The sequence below is a fragment of the Eschrichtius robustus genome, chromosome 15 (assembly GCF_028021215.1).
Source record: "Eschrichtius robustus isolate mEscRob2 chromosome 15, mEscRob2.pri, whole genome shotgun sequence".
NCBI classification, from domain to species: domain Eukaryota; kingdom Metazoa; phylum Chordata; class Mammalia; order Artiodactyla; family Eschrichtiidae; genus Eschrichtius; species Eschrichtius robustus.
Window position 1 is genome coordinate 80,719,871 of NC_090838.1, and position 6,584 is coordinate 80,726,454.

Sequence of the window (6,584 nt, forward strand, 5' to 3'; positions counted from 1 at the left end):
TCACCTTTCTTTGTGTGCCTCTACGCACAAGCCAGCTCTGCAGTGGAACCTGGGGTCGTAGCCGGTGTCGCGCTCCGCCCTGTGTGACTGTCCTGTCGCCTTGTTAGTCATCTTACCGTGTGGAGCTCAGCCTGTCTAACTCGTCCATAGAAGACACACCAGTACAGCTACTGTGGGAATCTGCTGCAGGCGTCTGTGTGCCCTGAAAACAAATCCTGTTCTACTTGTTTAAAGTTTTTACTTTTTGTGGTTGTTTAAAATTTTTTTCAATTGTTAAATATGTTTTATTCAGGTGTAGATGAATTTCATTTATTCACTGTTCAACAAAGTTAACCTGAATTATGTTGTCTTTGTTTTTGAAAATCTCACATTCTCAATCATACTTTGCGTTATTTATGTATTTGCTTCATAGTTTGCTGAGACAGATCAGTATCAGGGGAGCTTTGAGGATTTGCCTTCCCAGACTTTGTCAATATATTACAACCAAATTCTTAATGCTAACTTTAGCACCTTTTATTTATTGGGTTTTTTTCAGCATAAAAAGTAAAGCCTTTTAATTGAATCATGCCACCTATATGCCTATATTATTAATCCTATGTGTAAAAAAAAAAAAAAAAATGTACAGCTCTTTTGGGTTTGTTTTGGGGTTTGGAGGGGCCGGGATATTTTTTATTTTCTGTTTCAGTTTTTGTGCATAGACTTTTCACAATAGCTCCAAGGCAGGGACAGTGGGTTTGGGGTTGGGGGGCAGTTTTTGGAATGTAAATTTAGGACTTTTAAAAAAGGTGCGCACAGCTTCTGATAAATTTATAACTAGACTTAACCTAATCATGTCTTGTTCCAGTGCTCTCTCTCCTCTGAGCCCTTTCCTCCGTCTCCCCTCTTCCGCTGTAGTCCTTTCCTTCCCCGTCTGTGTTTCTCTGTTTCTTCAACACAAGCATACAGACTCAAGCACCCTCCGGTGTTCTCCCGAGAACTGTGAAGTCCATGCTCATCCAGATGTAACCAAAAAAGAGGTCACCCCACATTTCTAGAAAACTGTTGCTTCTCCTTCTCTGAAACTGCAAACTCCCAACAATTTCCAAGTATCCTAGCTTTGTTTTCTTTAGTTTCTGTGATGGAAAATGTTTTAAAGGAAAATTTTACACCAGGCTTCTGGTTATGCTAGAGGTCCAGTCAAGTAGGATTTTTTTTTTTTTCAATTGGTTGTTGAGACGTTTCAAAAACCAGTTTTCAAGCTGTGGTCTTTTCACACACATCTTCTGCACATACGTCACACATTTCAATAAAGCATTTTCAAGACTGTTGACCACTTGGATTTCTTTGGTGTTGGTGAATTAGCCTAACCATTATTCAGAGATTGTATATCTCTAATCCAGTGTTTTGGTTTGTTTGTGGTTTTTTTGGGTTTTTTTGTTTGTTTCATGCTAGACTTGAAGGTCCCGATTTTGTGTGAATGCATTACTTTGGATGTGAGGAATAGAAATTGCCAATTATGTGCTTTCCCTTTACTGCACAAATTCTGGGAAAATGTAAGATCCTTCCTTTTTTAACATGGTTTGAGGGGACAGCTGTAAGTCCAGTCAGGGCAGTTTAATTTAGATGATCAATTTGACACTTCAGAAGACCTAAAGGTTTATAAGATTCCATCTCAGAATACTGTATATTAATTATTTTTCACCAGATATTTTACAAATACCTCACCTCATCCTGTATGTAATCAATAATAATGTATTAGGGTAGAAAGACACAGATTATCAATATAAAAAATGTATTTAAGCCCTTCAAATTCTTGTGTCCTTTTTCTTTAGTTTCTGAATTAACATCATATTATTGGGATTATTGAATAAAAATAATTGCAAAGACTGTGATGTAGAGGAGAGAAAATCACTATACCATCGTTTATTTTGGCTACAGCTTCACGTTTCTAAGGACCAGACCCTGAGTTTTGAGAGGTTTTTGTTTTGTTGAGTTTTGAGTGTCTAGGGTGTAAGTTTGTAAGTGTTCTGCAGTGCTTGTCTTTACTTACTGTGTGGAAATCATTTAAATCTGCTCAAGGTGTTCTGGAAGAAGTTTAATGTCATGACTCACAGGGAAACCACCCCCCACCCCACCCAAAAAAAAAAAAAAAGCTAGTGAAGAGGAAGACCTACAGGGAATGTTTGAAACTGTATTTGTTTCTATTTCTGTATAATTTATGGACTAGAATATGCTGTGTTTTAAGAATCCCAAAGTATCAGTAATTCCTGCTAAACTGTAACTGTGTAGGGGTTTGTGGGCTTCCCACTCCTGGATAGTTAATCATGGAGAACAATGGAATTTTGGAATTTGAAATAGTAGAACCTACCACATGACTTTCTCAGATTGTTTTTCATTCATTTAGGTTTCTAAAATACTTCCGCTCTTTTGAACAAATAGAAATGCCTGTGCTTTTATGGCCATTGTCATAAGATACAATTTCTATGATTGGCTACAGTGAAATATTTGGATTTGTATCTAGATTGTATTGGTCTTTTGTTTGTTTTCTTTTTTAACCCACAGAGTTGGAGCCTAGGTTTGTTAGGCAGTAGATTATTTCATTTATAATTAGACTCGGGCAATAGAAGAGAAGGTCCCTCTCCCTATGACCCACAAAGAAATGTAGTTTAGGATAGCGGATTATGTCATTAGAATTAACAGAAGCAACACAAAAATCCATCCATCCCATTCAATTTGAATTCCGATAACGTACAAAGAGAGTTTATAATACTAAGCCAGTTGTATTTTTTCTGGTCTGTGGGCCACAGTTAAAAACAAAAAGCAGGTAAGGAGTTGAAAGAGTTCTCTTGACGGCCCCTCACAGCAGGTATTCCATTTGCCTTGTGTATTTTACTCCATGGCTCTTGGGGGCATCACAGACTTCAATAACTCATAGCTCTGTTTAAGGCCACGTAAGGAAAGGTGGTCAAGCGGAAAGACAGTGGAAGGAGGTGGTCGGTGAAAAGGGCTCTTCTGAATGAGGTCCCTGGCACTGAAAGTGTCTGGTAAAAAATAGGAAAGTCTACTGTAACTGGAGTCTGATGGTTAGCACAGCCCTGTGAAACAGCAGTGTGTAAAAAACTATCCAAGTGGGTGCTAAAAGCTTTTTAACAAATGTATCAGTTTTGTAGCAAAAAGCCCCACATCAATGTTCACATATGCGAGGTCTGCTGTTTCTCCCTTATTTGCAGGCACAATTTTGGAGGCACATGCAAAATTGATTTCATGTGCAGTAATAAGTAAAATGCTATGTATGAAATTTTCCCAGAATTATATGCTGAAGTTGTGATGTCTGGCATAAAGGTCCTGCTTTTCCATGCTTATTTTATTTTATTTGTTTGGGAGGGCATGCTGCACAGCTTATGGGATCTTAGTTCCCCAAACAGGGACTGAACCTGAGCCCTGGCAGTGAAAGTGCCAAGTCCTAACCACTGGACCGCCAGGGAATTTGCAGACTTTCTGGTCACTTGTGACAATGTTGTGAAATTCTGTGGCTTTAAACATGGCCTTAATCTGAATAAATTCATCACAGTATTACAAAGCCAAATTTAGGTTACTTTGTTTTTCAGAATAGTGTAAAAATATAATTCCTGTGCCGTCGGCTTCAACCATGCTTGAGAAATGCTTTGTCTTTGTTTCTGATGAGTACTGTTGGTTCTTCTAGTTTTCAACCCATCTCTGTCAAATAATTGTTCTGTAAATAAATATATGAGCTTGGGAAGTTCCTTATTTAAGGAACCCTGCAGCAAGCCTTGCTAACTTGGTTAGCAGATTCAAGTATGAAAGATTATTCCTCTCTCAGAGAGGCTGGTCCAGAACCTACGATCCACATGACATTTTAGTCAGTTGCTTTCGGGTGGGTAGTGCCTTGGCTAGCCTCCTCAAAGTACAAAGCATGATGTTCCCCTCAAGTTCTCAGGTTTTATAAAGTCAGTTGAACTTTACAGCAACTAGTAAAAGAGATGGTTCAATTAAAAAGAAGCCCCTCAGTATGACTGTGTCCCTGATAGCTGTCCTTGGTATGCAGATTGTGCACAGATGTTGATGTGCACATGTGACCTGAAACCCTGCGGGCCACACGTGCGCATACTCTCCTGAGGCTGCTCTCCTCAGACCTAGACCAATGAGTTTTAGAGTCTGAGGTCTTCACTAATACTTTAGGAACCACCAAGAACCTAGTCTGTACTTTGTTTCCTTTGTAGACAGTGGGTGTGGCCTGTGGTTTGTTGGCTCCTCTGTCTCCATAAACCACCATCACCCCTGATCTCTCATTCATATATACTTTTTGAGCTCTCAGTAGGTACAGAGCTTTAGTCCAAGCCTAAGCATTGCTTACAGCTTGTGGTTTTCACAGACATTCCCCCCGTAAGAGAATTCATCAGAAGTGACTCCTAGAAGAGCCTTTCACCCTCACCCAATTGGGAGTGTTTTCAAAGGTCACCAAGCCTGTTGTTGCATTTGGTAGATAGGGTGACCAGTCTGATCTGGTGAGTGAGCTACTTCTTTACATCTTGCTGTCAGACTGGAGTGCACATGTTTAGAATCCCGCCTTACACATAAAACATCAATCCGAATTTGATCTTTTAGCAAAGCCGGCACAAAAACCGTTGGGACATCCTATTCTGTAAGCTGCATGAAGTCCCAGTTCTCTCCTTTTAGATCTTCTGACCACACCCTGTATAAAGGTTTAAACACTTGAGGTAGAAGCAACAATATTCTTAAGGCCAACTTAACTAGTTGGCGCCAGGCCAACTAGGAAGCAGGCCTCAGCCACGGTCTCTACCGGCTGAAGATTTCATGGATTCTTACATCCTGCATAAGCTACTCTGCCCAGTCTGGAATGCCTTTAATTTTGTCTGTGAGAGCCTCTCGTGATGACAAGACACTAGTTTCACCAATAAAAAACCCATTTTTGGATACGCAGCATCCTAATTAAAATCTGCTGCATTGCAAAAGAGCTTGTCACTGGAGTGCAAGCAGATTGGATGACAGCCACCTTGTGCACTGACCAGTCTGATTTAAAGCTTACCTTGAAAAATATCCCACTGAATATACAGCAGAGTTTTTAAGTGAATTAGATTGTAACAGGCGCCCAGACTAATTTACACTGAATCCTTACATGGATTATCTTTTATAACATCGTCACTTAGCCACCCAGTTTATCTGTGTGGTCTGATTTGAATATATTTTTGGGTACATATATAAACAAACTTTGTGTTACACACATCACTTTCCATTTCATTCATGTGGAGCGTCAGTGGCTGTGTTGATTACATCTTTAAGTAATGCTCAACAGACACTGTGGTACCAGTGTCTTAGCTGTTCTACAGGGAATTTTCTGTAGTTTTAAATGCCCCATGAATATCTTCTTCCCCTTGTCCCTCTCTGCTTCCTCCATTTCCTCTGTCTTCCATCTGTGTGTGTGTTTCGTTAGTGCTTCTAGTGACACGTAGAAGTTTTAGCTCCGTTTGCCTACAGAATTTTCAGGACCCACCCAGGTTACCCTAAGGCCCATTGCTGATGGCACTTGGGATGAACACGAAGGCTGCTGAGCCGGAGAGGTGAAGGTGTGGCCCCTGCTCAGTCCAGACAAGGACTTTGGAATACTTACCCTACTCACAGCCTCACAGGACAAGCAAGACTACAGAGAGGGAATTGGGAAGGAGCCCCCAGAACTTCGTCAGCACAACATGAGTCCTACCCACCCAGGACCTGAGAAGGGCCAAAGCTTGATCCTCATCAATTTTTTTTTTCCCTCTTCAGAGTCCCTGTTAGCTTTTTGCTTGTTGCTGGTTTTTCCCTTTTTGAACAGCCAAATGCCTCCAATGAACAAAAGTGGGTTAAAAGTGATTGGTGAAAATCATAAAATTTTTGGCATCTCCCTGAACAAGAGCCTTTCACATTAGCCTAGGGCTCTAAGGGTTGAGACTAATGAGCCTGGGGTGGTCTCTGGGAGGGAAGATGGAGTGTATCTTTTAAAAGCAATTTTAGTATATTTCAACAAGTCTTTCAATTCTTTGTAGTGTTTTTCTCCCCCAAGTTCTCATCATTCTTTGGTTACAGAGCACCAAACAGGTCCATCAGATTAAACCAAAACCCACCATGTAGACTTTCAGGTGCTTGTCCAGTGGCCCTGGTGCCAGACATTTTTATCACACTGCCCTATTTCAAATTGCCTTCCAGGCAGCCAAGGACTGGCTAAGATTTCTTAAAGAATGCAACAAAGATTGCTTTTCACAATTTATTATGCTGCTATAAGTTAGATATTGTTATGGGGCATTTCACCTAGAATTTAGGGCAGTATTTGATGAAGAATTTGGAAAATGCTCAGCTTTTACATGTTTATAAATTCTGTAACTGCCATAACAGATGGTAGTCAGGAGAAAGAATGGAATAAGATTGGTGAGGAGAAGTGTTGGAAAGATTACAATGAATGGTAAGAATGGATATGAATGTTGAGCATTAGAAATTAGGGTTCAGCTTATCACCTGAAGGTTCCCTCGCCCACCTTAAAAGTACCCAGATATGCCTAGACTAGTAGACAAGTCCTCAGGTCCCGGGCAATC

The 6,584-nt window shown here is 40.4% G+C and overlaps 1 protein-coding gene across 4 annotated transcripts in view; it reads left to right on the forward strand.

The window, feature by feature from the left end:
• KCMF1 (potassium channel modulatory factor 1) overlaps window positions 1–1,250 on the forward strand; it is a 74,136-nt gene extending 72,886 nt beyond the window's left edge. For all 4 annotated transcript variants that reach the window (XM_068564356.1, XM_068564353.1, XM_068564354.1 and 1 more), the window contains one exon: window positions 1–1,250. This exon is cut by the window's left edge and continues 807 nt beyond it. The gene's annotated coding sequence lies outside the window, so the exon portion shown is untranslated.
• Window positions 1,251–6,584: the final 5,334 nt, after the last annotated feature.